Source organism: Neopelma chrysocephalum, unplaced genomic scaffold (genome assembly GCF_003984885.1).
Source record: "Neopelma chrysocephalum unplaced genomic scaffold, ASM398488v2 Primary Assembly neopelma1_143, whole genome shotgun sequence".
Lineage (NCBI taxonomy): Eukaryota > Metazoa > Chordata > Aves > Passeriformes > Pipridae > Neopelma > Neopelma chrysocephalum.
The window spans coordinates 6,966,753-6,983,412 of NW_020897805.1; positions in this window are offsets into that span (position 1 = coordinate 6,966,753).

Here is a 16,660-nt window from a genome sequence, read left to right on the forward strand (position 1 = left end):
AGCTGAAGACTGGAATGCCAGGGTTTTGATGGATGAGATATCATTGCTGATACTGACAGTAAAGGTTATCTTTTTACATAAATGCAGGATGGTATTTTGATAAATTTCTTTGCAACCACAGAACAAATGTGCACAGTAGTGGTTGAGGCCTTTATCCAGGCAGTACTGCAATTTTACCTGTCCCTGCATTCTTAGCCATTCTTTGCAAGTTTTTCTGTTTCCTTTTTTTCCTCCCCTTGTTCATTCAAGTGCTATTTCAATTTTTTTCCTTATTACATGCCTGCTAATCATGAAGAATATGCAAATAAGACACCATTAATATTCAGACACACTCCATGAGTTAAATTAACCTATTTTGTTTTTAAGATGAAATTGATTATCTTTTAGCAATGGTTAAAATTAACATGAGGTAATTAAGACTTTCCTGTAGGCTCAGGAAATGATTTTAGTAAAACTCTCATGAAAACAGTCCCCTGAGTGAAGAAGGCTGGAGTTAAAAAAGCAGACAACCTGAAGATGATTATTGCATTACTAATACTGCAGCTTGTTTTTCAAGTTTTAATTAAAATATTTACTGTGGTGGTTCAACTACACATCACAGTCAGTGATGCAACACAGTTGATATTTATTTCCCCATTTTAAGTCCATCGTAAAAGGTAGAGAGAATTTTGACAATTGTAGTAAATCCAGTCTTTTCAATACTGCATAGCAATTAGGAATAAAACAAGGTTCCTGCTGGGAGCTCGTAATTGAAAATTGTTTCCTACATGAAGAGAAGCATTGTTCTGTTTTCTAAAGTAAAAAAAAACTTTTTGAAAAAAATTCTTTTGTCCCCTTTTTTCCTTTTATAATTTTTTTCTTTTCTTCTTTATACTTTTTTCTTTTTTTTTTCTTTTTCTTTTTTTTTTCCCACTGTAAGGGATCCCCAGATCCTTAACAGGGTCATTAAAAGAACTGGTAAAACTATGCTGAACTTTCCATGTTAGAGGAGATGGGACTCATACATATCTTGCTTTTACTTAAAAGGAATAATCATGATCATAACATGATCTACCTTCAGTATAGGGACTCATCTTTTTATGATGAGTTTTCTCATCTCACATTCAGCATGATGCTCCAAAGGGCAACGGCAGACCTCGATGATCAGGACGGTATCTACATTCGATATCGTACTGAAGCCCATTCAACCTAAGGCGACTGAAGGCCCACACCAAGACCTTAAACCATCTTGTCCGGGAGCTGCTTTACGCTGATGACGCTGCCCTTGTTGCCCACACAGAAGCAGCCCTGCAGCGTTTAACATCCTGCTTTGCAGACGCTGCTGAGTTCTTTGGGCTGGAAGTCAGCTTAAAGAAGACTGAAGTTCTCCATCAACCTGCACCTCAGGAAGTCTTCCATCATTCCCACATCACCATCGGCCAATTAGAGCTCAAATCAGTCCAACAGTTTAATTACCTAGGCAGCCTCATCTCCTCGGATGGTAAGATTGATGGGGAGATAGACAACAGGTTAGCAAAGGCATATAGTGCTTTTGGAAAACTTCATAAAAGAGTCTGGCGTAATAAACACTTGAAGAAAAGTACAAAGATCAGTGTTTACAGAGCCATAGTGCTGTCTACTCTTTTATATGGTTCCGAATCATGGGTCATCTACCGCCACCACCTGCGTCTCCTAGAACGCTTCCATCAACGCTGCCTCCGTACAATCCTAAACATCCACTGGTCAGATTATGTGACCAACACATCTGTTCTTGAACAGGCAGCAATCACAAGTATTGAGGCCATGTTACTGAGAACACAGCTGTGTTGGGCAGGGCACGTCTCCAGGATGAAGGACCACCGCCTCCCTAAGATCCTGCTTTATGGTGAACTTGCCACTGGCTGCCGCAAGAGAGGAGCCCTGAAGAAAAGGTACAAGGACTCCCTGAAACAACATCTCAGCCTCAGGCATATTGATCACCATAACTGGTCTACTCTGGCCTCCAATCGGGAGGCCTGGAGACAGACCATCTATAACGCTGCTGATGCTTTTGAGAAAGCACGCAGGATCACCCTTGAGGAGAAAAGACAACGCAGAAACAATCGAGCCTTGCAGAATATACCATCTAAGGAGTCTTTCTGCTGTGCCTTTTGCAACTGGACTTGCCTTTTTCGTATTGACCTTTTTAGCCACCAACGCGCTTGCAAGAAACGTGGGTAGAGCCCTTCCCAAATCTTCGCTCGCGAAGCCTGGCCATGAGTGAGATGAGTCTCATCTCACAAGGGCACATTACCAGATTCTGCTTTTGGAACATATCAGTGCAAGAAGCAAACCAAATCCCTGAAGAATATCTTAAGGAACGATGAAACCATTTTACCTGTAGAGTTATATGCCAACAAATTCAGGAGAAAGATGATTTTCCAACTCCACAGGAGCCTGCACATAACAACAGCAAGCTAAACCAGCTCCCAGCAGTTTCCCTGGACTAGCCTGGAACCACAACGACAGAGCAGTGACACAAAGCTCTTTTCATTGATTACTGCTTTCTCTTTTACTGGCATAGGTGCACACACACCAACACATAAAGACAGAAAGAGTAAATGAACAACCTTAGATTTCACCCACTTACTTTTCCTTGGTGCAGTTACTGAGAAGAAATACAAAGCATTGGAGTCCCAGGTTTTAGTTTCAGTGCTTATTTTCAATCCACCACCAACTACAATAAAGTTAGGTAGAGACACAAAGCAAGTTATGATACCGACTATGAGGAAATTGCAACCTGCACATGTCAGAGGAAGAATTTCAGTACTGTTCTTTAAATACAGTACCTTATTTAAGTGCGTTTTAACTGTATTAAACTGACTACAGTTTCAGCAAAGCTATCACAAATTATAAGTCATAGTAATATCTTTGTACAGTGTCTATAAAAATAATAAGAGTAGAATTTTTCTGAATTTTACTGACAGTACCTTAAAATGATATTAATATCAGAATTTTAACAAAAATTTTGGTTTGCATTTCTGAAATCAAGTGTCCTTGAAAGCAGGAGAAAAGGCTTGATTTGCAGAAGCCTTCAGAAGATCATAGTACAGTTAGTTGTCCACTTCAAAAATGGAAAATTCTTTCTAATAACAAAAGGTGACCTACCAGTTTTCCCAGAGTAGCATGCTTGTTTTTGGTTGTATTAAAATGTAAGGTAAAAGATGCATTCCATGACAAATTTTTATATATATCATAGAGATTATAAAGATTGGTGCTTATTTTATCCTGGCAGTAACTGAACAGTGTTTTTTTTCTTAAAATAAATATGATGTCCTCTTAAGATGACAACAATGTGGGCAGCTGCTACGGGTAATAGATGTAAAATTAATGTTAAATTCTCTATGTCCCAAGAGTACTCAAGTGCGATGGGATCACTTAATATCACTTCCTATGAGTTAATTAGACCTCCAGTTAGAGAAATATTCTGCAGTTCACTGTTCATTAGCCTGACAGTTGCAAATGAAGTGCTTACAGTTTATGCACTGTTTAATCCCAGAGCTATGAAAATGCAGGAGAATGTGAAAGCATTTGTGCCCCTGTGTGTTTAGAACTTTGATTGAGAAAGAGTATTGTAGGAATATTTTTACAGTAATAACATAGGTTGCCAAATCTTGTTTTTCTCCAGTGAATGAGGTTACTTGCTTTGAGGACATTTAATTGAACTTTTTATTTATTTTGTACAAGGTAAATATACTTCTGGAAGATTGTGAATGCTCTCGCTTCCAGGTTGTTTTCATGTTACATGAGGTACCTTTCTTCCTTTCAGGAGGGAAAACCTAAACTTTGGAGCCTAACAGAGCAAAAGCGTAAGTTTTGAAAAATTGATCCCATGGCTAGGGAATAGTATTGGGATTTGAAGTGTCCAAATGTCTCTTCTGAATTCAATCACACATGTACACATGCTGTGATCTCTGGAAAAGACCTTTCAGTATCCTTCAGATGAAAATGCAGAAGTATTTTAGTTTCATTACTTAGATGGGTCAAGCCATTATTGTTTCAGCTGAATCTCTCACTGACTAAAATAAGGACTGTATTATTCCCTGTCTCATGTACAGGGTCATCAGTTCAGTAATGGTTATTGGATTGTATTAGTGATTTTGTTGTCTAAGAAAAGCTAAAGTGACTTTGTAGAGGAGCAGTGAAATAAAAGATATTGTTTGAGGGCATTGATACAATGAAGGTCAGCCCATTGCAGGCTGTCAGACATGCCAAGTGTAATATTTTGACAGAGCAGTTGACATTGACAACATCTCTGAATGGGTTTTTGCCTGGGAGTTCATAAAAGATAATGGTGGTGAGCAGATGTCAGAAGCACATACGTTGTTCTGAGAAAGGAAGAAGAAATGCTAAGAGAAATGAGGAATACATGAGAACAGGTGATCACAGAATGAGAATGTCTGCAGGCTGACAGCCATAGGAACAGATGGAAATTGTATTCAGACTGAAGTTGAAAGGAAATACAGGAGAAGCACAGAAAGTCTAAGAGTATAGCACACATATGATCTGCTGTGCTATAGATTTGTGGTTGAGAATGCTAAAATAAAAGGCAAAACCAATCTCTATACATGTGAATAAACCTGTGGATTTAAATGTTGCAGAACTATACAATGCTGAAGTCAATTGGCCCAATTCTTACTTGTTTTTCACTTTTCAAAGTGGAGCTAAAGCACTACTATACTGATTTGGTCCAGAAAAAAATTATTTCCAAAAAGGCAAAAAACGAAACAATAAAAAACCCTCAGTGTCAACTGGAGTGAGATTTGCATAGTTAGAATTCTGTACAGCATCTAGCTCTGTGATCAAAGTTCTCCTGAGCTGAAAAGCTACATTTTGAGGAGGTTAAGTGATGTGACTAAGAAGAACAAGGAAGGGAGAGGGTTGCTATCCTCCTTGTAGTTATGGTCACGTGGATATGAAACATTCACAGTCTCCACTGATATTTCTACATTAGTGGAGCTCAGCAATGGGAAGAGAGCTGAAATATGTACACCATCAGAAAGACTTTACTGCCATGACGTTCTGATCCTTGATGAGAATGTCCCCCAGCCCAGCTAAAGCAGCAGAAGTTTTGTGATATCAGTAAGCCAAGTGCCTCCCTGTCTCTGAATGCAGGCAGGGCAGAATGGGACTAACTTTGTGTAACAAAGGCATGGGTAGGATACATTCAGCACAGACTGGAAGGTGTGGGGGATAATCTGGTAAAGGGAGCCAGGTGAGCACTTTTCTTAGATTGTTGCCACCTGGAAGTTAAGAGAGAAATCCATAATCCTCTGATTTCTCATGGTCCCTTTGAGTGAGTTTTCAAGTCTCAGTTGTAACACCAGAGCATAATATTAAAAAAAGCTGCAATAATTAGTGGCCTTGCAGAAGACTCAATAGAAAGGTAAGGATTCTTGTTTCGCACTTAAAAATCTACTTTTCCTGCTCTGCTTGGAGTGCAATAACATGGAATTCTATGAGCAAACTTAGTTTCATTAATCCTGTATTAAAATGTCACCATGTTAGCTGATTTTATGTTTGCCCCTAAAGTCATCTCTCCCCATCACCCCATTTTTCCCCTGAATATTTGAGTCTCTGTTAACAGAGACTAATCTTATGTAGGTCAGCAGTGTTTTAGCCAGTTGCTTTCAGCACGAGCACACAGATATTTTATATTGTTACAGAAAATGGGTTTTGCAATCCTCTTTAACACAGGCACAGGAGAATGGCGAGCACATATCTTTGGATATGTCTGCAATATTCAGGTTAATAACCTATTAATAAAAACTGTTCAGCCTAGTGTGCTGCCTCTGAGACAGCAGAGTGTGATATTCAATAGCAGTTACTCTTACTGGCAGATATGATCAAATTGCAAGATGTTCCTTTGTTAGTGGCTGCCTCTTTCACACGGACCCTTTCCTGATCTACTATATCTGCTTACTAAAAGTAGCTATTTATAACTGTGTTTTAAGATTAAAATAATTCATGAGGGTCCATGTATTTTCTCCATAGGGCAGGACTGAAAACAGCCACATTCTGAGTACCCTCTTTTCTTATATTTAATATTGCAGTGCAGTGTGACAAGTATACTATTGTTGCGTCAATGTTCCGTGGATATTATGGACATAATAGAGCTAACTACAAACATGGAGAATGAGAAAGGTTTTAAAGACAGATATTGAAATGTGAATGCCTTTTGTGATGTTTGGGTTGTGAAACAGTATTTCACTATATCATTCTGATATATCATTCACCTGAAAGTTCAGGGAAACTTCTATGGTAACATATATCATACCTATTTTAAATTATAATTAAATGTGTTCATCCTATCATAGGACTTACTGTACTTGAATGAACAGCTGTACAAAGAAGGAGCATAACATCAGTGTAACCACAGAATTGCATTTTCTACTTGGGAAGCTTTGCTTTGATTTGTTATTTTACATTGTTATTATTTTATTGTGAGATGAAAATGGAAGTTTTTATTACAGTATTAAGCATTTTCATTCTTAAATATTGGCAGTACAAGTTCCTTCTATGAATGAAATCAAGGTACACACAGATACATATCGGTTATAGCAAATACTTCCAACGCAGGATAGACAATAACTTTTTTTCCCTATAGTAATACAAACTACATTAATACCATATGGGAATTCATCAAATTGCTGCACTTCTGGGCTTTGGAGTGAGTGTGGTAAGTGGTAGAAGTTGCAGAGCCAGGCTGTTCAACATCGTAGTCAAACAGTACATTAAATACAGAGAAATATAATTCATATCTAATGTATTTCAGGATAAACCTGGCAAATGTAATTCTCACCCCTAGAGAATGGTGTGTTCAGAAAGAGACTTTCAAGGCATCTAACAGAACACGTATATTCTTGACAATAGCATTGTTTTGCTGTATGAGTTTTCTTCTATCACGGGTTCCTCGTTGTATTTTTCATTATCTCAGAATTTTATCAGATGAGGAAAGGGAGAGACATTATTTTAGCACGTCTTTTGGGGAAATGGGTAATGACAGAACTAACTTCCTGTACAGGGAGCAGAATAACTTTCCCCAGCCTGTCTCAAAATTTACAGTCCATTTTCTAAACGTATCTTTAAAGTAGCTAGAGAATAAAAAGAAGATTTTCCGGGGTGCTTTGAAGGGCATACGTGCTCATGTTCTGTATTGTACTGCTCAGCAGTGCCACTCTGATTTCTGGTATCTGGCACTCTGAATTGACTGCTACCCAAGCTTCTTTTTAACAAAGAAAACCTGTAGTCATACCCACCAATATAAAATGCTGCTCACTAACAGCCCAATCCAATAAAATATCCTCTCCATCGTGTTGCTGACAATCCAGATAAAGAAATCTCTGCCTTTAGCTTCCCACAAGTTATGGTGTCAGTCTGCTGCTCCTACCACCTACCTTCTAGTGTTCTTCACTTACTTTTCTGACTGCTCTCCACCTCAGTTCTGTGAAATTTGTAGGTTAAAGAACTCTTAAATGCTAACTTTTTTCCTTTTCTTATTTGTAAGGTATAATCTGTAGTAGATTATAGAATTATGTTAGGGAGAAATCAGCTGAGCAGAGGTGCGTGGGTAGCAGTCTACAGGTGATGCAAAGGCTCACAGGATGAAGACATTGGTAGCCAGATCGGCCACACCTGAAAGCAATTTCTTGACTGTGTCATATCTGTTGTTTGTTATGACCCCAGCCCACCTGTGGCTGCTCTTGTAGCAGACGTAACTCTGCTTTCTGTATAGAAACCCAAGTAGCAGATGATGATTTGGAATGAAATGAATGGAAAAAAGGTGAGGGAGTGAGAGGGAGGGGAGAAAGAGTTTTGAGGGAGGGACGGAGTCACAGTGGTTCAAGTGAAGATGCAATGAGAGAGGATGATAAAGGAGGAAACAGCAGGAAGGAAAACTGCACAGAATGGATCAGTCACTCTACACCACGGCAATGCCAGAAGTGCCATTGCATTGCCAGGCAAGTCAAACTTTTCTTTCAGAGTTACTTGGGTGTTTTGGGTGAGGGGGCCAGCTGCCATCCAGTGTTCTAAGAGTAAGGTGATTTCATGCAGCTACTTGTGCGTCAACTTACTTTAGGTTAAATGCCACTGAAAATATTGGGGTAAACCACCAAAAGAAATTAAAATCAGATTTTTTTTCTGGAAATACCGTGACATTATAATTACGTTATAATACATTATAAAACTAACTTAACTCTAAATGAGGTATAAAACTCTCTCTGCCTAGCATGCTACCATACAGCAGTTTAATTAGACCTGTTTAATATTTTTTGAGATTCCCAGGCGGATGATGAGTATTGCATGAAAATAAGTGTTCTTAACATCTTGTTTAAGTATCCAAAATTCAATTACCGTTGGAGTTCATTAGAAAAGTAATGAAAACAAAGCAGAAAGAAAATGTAATCTATGAAAAGATGCTTAACAATTAAAAGAGATATCCATTAGAACTTTTTTGCAATATTCATTTGCTCGTTTAGATGATCCAGTTTCTTGAAAGTGTTTGCCAATATATTTTCATAAAAGAAGTGGGGAATAGGCATATTAAAATTATCTCTGTGTATTAAGGAAGAGATGTATGTGTAATATATCCTATGTAATGTATGTAATTCTCATACATGTAATATCCAATGTAATTTATGTATTTACATATAATAATATGCTTTATAAATACCAATGCATTTAAAATACTAAACAACTGTACATGAGTCTCAGTGATGTAGGGAGGAAGTTACAGAATTTTTACAAGAAGTATACGTACCTCTTTTATGTATCAAGATGGTTTAATGAATATTGTTTATTACTGAAGAATAGTCATCTACAATGCTGTAATTGTCCTGAAGACGAAAGTGCACAGGCATCTCAATACAAAATTTATTTTTAAAGTTATAACAGCAAATACAGTAGTGGCAAAGAATTAATATCTTAATTTGTCTGATAAAACATAAATATATGTTTTCAGGGACTAAAAAATAGCACTTTAGATATGGTTGTGTCTGGCTAAAGGGGTTTTGTTTGTTTGTTTTGTTGTTTTTGTTTTGTTTTGCTTTTGGGGTTTTTGTTTGTTTGTTTTGCCTTTGTTTTTTTCCTCTTAATTTGTAGATGTGAAAGATCTGTGTTATTATTAACACACAAGGCATGAGTTATAGCTGAAATACCCTTGGTAAAGATAATGCAAAATTTATCCAACTTTTAATCTGCTTTATTCAGGGAAAGAGCTGTGCTAGCCTACAGGGATGACAGAAAACATTCTAGATATTGACATTTTGTTTTCCAGTATCTCTGCATTCATTAAAAACCAAAATGCAACAAAACTCCAAATATAAAAATCTTCATTCCATATTCATAAATAAAACCTTCAAGAAAACCTGTTCAGTGCTGACTGTCTCATCACACAGCTTTTTCTGTAAAAAAAAAAAAATCTTCATTTTGATTTAGTCTCACTCTTTCTGTGCTATTTGTGGAACCTGTGTGGAACACAGTCTGGAAGACGATTGGGTAAATGGCAGCAGCCGTGGTCCTTTGCTGATAATCAGTCCTCTTTTAGTTTTTTTGAATGGAAAATTGGAAAAATGGGAAAAGAAGGATGATTTTTTTAATGAATACTAGAAAAATTCAGTAAATTACCTTTTGTTGGCCTGATTTTTGGAGAAAGACTTTTAGTTCACGTTTTGATAACTGGAAATAACAGAAGTCTTGCACAAAACTTCCATAGGAATTTGAATATATTATAAGATCAGGTTCTCATTTCCCACTTTTCTTTGGTTTTTCGAAGAAATGAAATTAATCTACACTCTGACAGCTACCTCAGTGATAAGCTAATTCCCCAAGGTTAGGAGCATTTGGGTTTTCTTATATCTACTGGGACTGCCATGCAACTCACCTACAGTTTTGTTCCACATTTGAATATGTTTTCATTTCTCATTTTTAAAATGCATTCTGTTGTGAGGTGAGAAGTGGTCTATAGCAACAGTATTAACTCAGAACAAATTTTCAAGAATAAAATCTCTCGAATAATTATAAATGAGGATAATAGACTCTTGGGATGTTCCCAGTTACCCTGCAAGTAAAATGCTGTAATACAATTCCTGTCTATTATGGGTAGTGCTTTGACTAGTCAGTCTCAGGTTGTATGGAAATGTGTGTTTTATATAGTTAAACAATGGGGCATAATATTAAAAAGTGTGTTTCTGATGGTGAGCTAACACATATCTGTGCTGATCTTTTCCATTAGGATCTGTCTCTGTTCTAAAATTTAAGGACATATTTCTGCAGCTCTTCAGTCTTGAAAGATACAGATACATTTCTAGTAGTATTCTCCAAAGCTTATATGTATCTAACTATATTTGACTTCTCACTGGGCATTGAGCTTGTTTTCATTCTTCTTACCAGCTCTGTAAAATCTCAGGGATGCACGTACTCCAAATTATGCAGCCCAAATGCTTTTGAGGGACAGATATTAATTGAATTTAGAGAAAAGGAATAAACGAAAAATTGAGTGTCTGTACCGGAAAATATATGCAATACGAATTTCAGGAGTGTGAAGCACACACAGATTTGTTTGATATCAGTGGCAGCTGAGGTTCCTCAGCATCTCCAGGAATGAAGCAAAAGAACAGTTACCATGGAAATGTTATTTTTGTAAGTGCTAACTTAGGTGGAAGACAGGTCAAGATAAAATGTTTTATTAAAAAATGTGAGGTAATTTTTCCTTTATGGAATATTCTCTCCTTAAGTCAATTTGAGCTCCAGATAATTCCTTTGCTGTAATTTGAGTTGAAAAAAACCCCTTTCATTAATCACAGTCACCCCATACATGCTGTACAGTTAGTTTTCAGATTAGTCTGGAGGCACACCTATTTTAAAAGCAAACACTTGGTAGTTTCTCAATTAAAGAGAAGATATCACAAAAGGAACTAGAAATGAGAAGTGAAAGTAATTTTAATTGAAAATATATCCACCATAAATGGTGACCTTGAGCTGTGTTTCTAATTACTGGTGGGTTTATATATACACAAATAGCATGTTAATATAAACCATGCAAAGCTTCATATTTACATGAACTTTTGTGAATACTTCTTATAGATGTGCAAATTGCTCAGAGTGAAAATGGAGGAAAAAATCCCAATAATTAACATAGAATACTTATATATGACTCTTACTTTGTTATTCTGGATACGTTTGCATGTTTTATATTTGTTAAAGGCAAAGGGAAAGAAGTCAGATGAACAATACGAAAGAATTATTCTGTAGGCACATGCCTCAGAGATTGTCTTTATCAGCCAATAAAGAACAAATTAGAAAATTTAGGGGGAGGTGCACAGGAGGCACCCAGAATCTCATGTGCAGTTTGAAGCCAGTGAGGCTGGGAAGTCACTGCTCTTCAGCCCTGTGTGAGGCTGAGCCTGCCAGAAGCACTCGCAGCCTTCTGCTTTCTTTGAACTGGCCCAAGTGGGGAGCATTATATCAGCACTTCAGATTAATTTATTGCCATCCAGAGTTGAATTACAGCCTATTACAGAACTGGAGCTGCTTTGTTAGAAAGGGCCTGTAAATTACAAAGCTGTTGTCACTAGCAGTGGGAACACTTCTAGAATGGCCAACTTAGTATATGGAGTCCCATTTCTGGTTGTCTATTTGGAAGTTCAGATTTTTACCTATTTCATTTTTGGGAGGGAAACTGGAAAGCTCTATTTTAAGTAAGTTTATTATAGCATCAAAAAGACTGAGCTTAGAGTTTCTTTAGTAGCTGGGCTTGAGTTTAGAGGGTGAGTATCTCAAGCTGGCTGTCAACACCGTTGCTAGTGTGGCTTATGTCAGAGTTTGTGAATGAGCCAGCCACTGGAGTGACAGTCAAAATGTAGGCAGCCTGAGCCATCAAGAGGTTTGGAGCTGAACACAAAGCAACTCTAAAGATGAACATGAAATTATGAAGGTACCAACACCTTCCTGCAGGAAGAAAGCACAAGGTGGAGTTTACCATCTCTCCCAATTTTGTGACCTAATTTTCTTGCCAAGGTTACTTATTATTTTGTGCCAGCTTTCAAGGGAACTAGCACATCAGTAGGAATGGACAGCAATAGATAGCAGGCAAGAATCTGGGATGTGATAGAAATTGCATAGCTGTCAATAGATGTTCATACGCAAAACAACCAAGAGACTAAGGAGAACTGAGCAGTACAGAAGATTCACCATCTTCATGAATTCAGTTCTTTTTGCTTTGAGCAACCTGCTTCTGCCATCAGCCAAGTTTCTAAAACTTGTTGGCAGCTCAGCATGCAGCAGGCAGGCATTTGCTTCTGCCAGCATTTACTTATCCCAGGAGATTAATCCCACATATTGCAAGGAGAAGGAAGGCAAAGAAGCATCTTGCTCTATACCCATTGTGGTGTGTTCTTCATCCACAATGAAGAGCTAAAACTTGAGCCCCTCTTTGCTTACATTATCAATTAGGCAATGCACACACAGGTACATACAGATGAAAAAAGAATATGATTGCAACGGGAGAGCCTATCTAGGCAGATACTGAGGAAAACACTGGAAACTTGTACTCCTATTAATGGAGATGGAGCCCCATTTCTCAAACATTCCTCATGCATACTCACGTGTTTGTAAAAAGGAAGGCACACCTCCTCTCCAGCTGACATACAAATCTACAACTTTCTTTTTTTCTCTTCACTTTTCATTAGGCTTTTTGTTTGTTTCAGTGTTGCTTTGTCAGGTATAGAAAGACATTTGAATAATATTTTACAGTGCATCTATTCATAAGCTCCCTTTTCACTTGTAAAGAGGAGTAAACATGATCCAACAGGGATTCTGGTCACATTTTGAAGAGCAAAGGCTTTGTGGCATTCTGCCACTCAGATGCAGCCTACACAATGTGTTAAGAGAGGTTGCAGAAATAAGTGTTCTCTCATTAAATATGTAATTTGTTGGAGGGATTCTTTTCTTTTACTAAGCAAAAGACTCATAGACAACAAAAATGGAGGAAGATAATTTTTATTAAATCTTTTAGCTCAACAAATAAGGTGAATCAGCTGTCATTATATAGTGAAAAAACATGTTTCACTGTAATTGAAGACCATTTGTATGACACAAAATATTTAAATACTGCTTCAGTAAAGGAGGTATTATTGCTGACCTGAGTATTTTACTTGTTTTGAAAGACAGGAGAAAAAACATCAGGCTCAGTGGGGAAGGGAAACTGATAGAAGACACAGGGGAAGCACCAGTTAGGAAGGGATGGGTGTGTGCTCCTGGTAAATCCTCTCACCGTGGCTCCTGATAGTGACACCCAGCTCTGAGGACTAGTGAGCCCTGGGCTGGCAGGTACACACTTGCTCAGTGTTGTTGGCATTGAGCATCTTCTGTTGTTATTCTTGCCACTCCACCCTTGCTGGATTCTACCACAGGGATTTTAAATAAGGATCTGGTGGGGAGCATGGTTAGAAAAAGGCACTGCCTGGGATAGAGAGGGGGCAGCATTATATGAGCAGTCTACCTCAGGGAGGAAGAGGAGAGGATCTGATGAAGCTGTTTAGGGAAAATAGGATTCATATTTTATGCTGTAAATATCTGAAGTGATAGATTTAGGAGGAAGGGGTTTGACTAGAGGAATAAATAATAAGATTTGGACAGCCTGAAGCAGGCAAAAGGTGAGTTTAGAGAAATCAATCTGTTGAGAAAATAATCACATGGAAACTCCCGGGGAAAATGTTTTTATCACTTTTATGATTCCCTATTTTTTCCCAACTCTGTACTGTAAGAAACATGCTATTTAAGGCTATAGAGTGCATGTCTTCTCCCAAAAGAGTAACATGAAGCTACTTCTGGAGTGGAAGACTGTGACTGATTCCCAGAATCAAGACTTCCTTTTCTGCTGCTAGTCATTCTGTCATGTCTAAAATTAATGCTGGCAGAGTTCCAGTTTGTATTCTTTTTTGGAGAGGCGAATGTGGTAAGCTCAGTTTTGGGTGCTGTTGAATAAATAATAATACATCAAATGATCAACAACACAAAGCAATAATTCCAATTCATATGTATTTTACAGAGTGTCTGTTTAAATACAACTGGAGGGAAAGACTGTTTTGCAGCCATAAATTGCAGGGGTGCCTGGATTGTTCTGGTACCATAAGATCTTAAAAATTGGTTTTTGTCTCTGAAGATGTATTAAAGTTTTTCTGTGGTGCCTCATACTGTTAATGAGAGTATTTAAAGGCAAACCAAAAAATTAATGTTATAATTAAAAAAAAAAGGCTCAAGTGGGGCTACAATCAGAGTTTTGCCATTTATCTTTCTAGTTAATTGCAATGTTTATGAACTTCTGCATATCACTGTGTAAACATTTTCTCTGAAAATACTTCGCTTTTTCAGGATACTTAATAATTCATGCAGCAAGTCTGTAAGTTTCCATCATTCTTGCATTGTTAGCACAATAAAGGAAAAGATTGTCAATTAATAGAGAATCCCTATTTAAATCATTTGTTTTTCTTATAATGCACTTATCCCTCCATGTAAATAATTGAAAGGGGCTTTCCCTACATAATTCTTTAATCTGTTAAGTTAATAATTCAGCAATCATTTAATTAAAAAATCCCAAAACACAACAAAGCAAACCACAAACTTAAATACAACCTCAGTCTATGTACAAACAATGTAAGCAATCTCTGCAATAGCCTGGCATCACTCTGTAGGATATAATTTACAGAAATGCGCAACTGATTACAGGAGCAAAAGTTTCAAAGGAAGACTTAAGCATGTGCAAGAATAATATCCTCAAAATGTATTAAATAATTCAGTGTTACTGAAATATAACAAAAATAATGTTTTTGATGCAAGTTCTGTTGCATTCATGAGAGTTTACATAACCTATTGAAAACTCAGCTTTCACTGTTTCTTTGTGAATTCCACATAGCTCTGGAGTCAACAAGTTGTAAGAGGAAAATGAGATTCAGGGCATATATCCTTCTTTCCTGTGCGTCTCCTACAATACCTTAATTGCAAAGTAAACATAAAATATAAGTTAGTGGGGATGGGAAGGAAATACAAACTCTCTGCGAAGGTATAAACAATATTTCAGAGAAAGACACCAACATCTAAAACATAAAATAATATTTAATGTTGTCCCAAGACTCTAAGGTAGAAATTTACTCCAATTCCAGACCATGGGATTCAAATTACTTGCAAAATCAAATTCTGTAGGTCTGAAGTGGGGGGATTGCCAGTAAATCTGATAAATTAAGGCTTTTTTCTTCTATGATTTCCAATGCATTACTATAGTACTTCAGTACTTTTTCATAATTTGTTAGTTTTTAGCAGTTTTCAACAAGTTGCACTGGATTTTCATTTGGAGTATTATGATGTAGCACTTCTGAAATACATATATAGAGATAAGCTGAGCTTGGGATATTTAGGAAGGAAATTCTGCAGCATTAGGAAAAAGTCATACCACTGTCTTTCTCTGGGATCTTTTGTTTTCCCAGTGTCTGGTACTTATTTGGCCTAGGAAATAATTGGAACTATGTAATTTGGTATGTTCATTCTAGTACATTAGCCCTGGGTGCATCAGAACCTTGAATGAAGAGTATCAAAAACAATTTTCAAATGACTACAGGAGAAAATTCTCATACATCGCAGCTGTACCAAACACCCTCTTCCCCAACTGGAGGTTTCCTTCTTGTTGCATTTTTGTTCCTGCAAGATCTGTAAAAGTGGTGGTTGCAAACCTGCAAACAAAGAATTACTGTAATCCAATCTGGATGCAACAACAAAAAAGATAAATCTGGCTGTAAGAAAGCATTTCCTAAGCCATCTGAAGTTGAGCAAGGTTTAATCCTTGTTATTTTTGTAAGATGACAACAAGCTGTTTTAAAATGCAATTGCAATGACATAGTGGGTGGCAATGTTGGAATGGATGCATTTGTTTTTGAATCCTTGCATAACTGAATGAGGCACTGTTTTTAGGCAATGATAATTACAGGCACTGAAAATCTTTCAGATTTTTCTGGATTGATGTTTTCTTCCATATCTTTTCCAGCAGCAAGGCACAGGCATGGCTTGATTTGTTTGGGCTGCTGCATTTTCATGCAACTTCTCTGTCCTTTTACCAGCCCTATAAATAAAATGGAATTATCTGATATGAAAGCAAACCCAAAATGTCTTGCTGTAATTGGCATCTGTGAAGCTGGAGAAATCTACGTACAAGTTATTATGAATGGATTCAAGTGAGAGCACATCCATACATAGAGAAGAGCATAAGCAAAATGAGATTGGAGTGTTGTGGCTTATTCTTCATTTGCAAAAATGTTTCTAGCAAGGTTCATCAAAGTTAAAATGATTGAGATGATACTTAGACTAAAACAGCAAGTTCAGGTCCTTCGGTTTTCAGAGTGTAACCCATTGCAAGGCAGACTATTGTTATCACCTGCACAACTGGGATGACTAAAATCCTCATCTAAACTGAGCACGAAGGCAGATCCTGCAGCTTGGGCTTGACATCTGGTCTTGATTAAGGTACAAAGAGGAGGCTGCACCTCATCTGTTGCTTTATATATGAAAAATTAGAAACCTGAACATTTGGAGATGAATTCTATCTCCTTAGTTTTCACAGAATCACAATTTTTTATGAATAAGTTATGGTGTT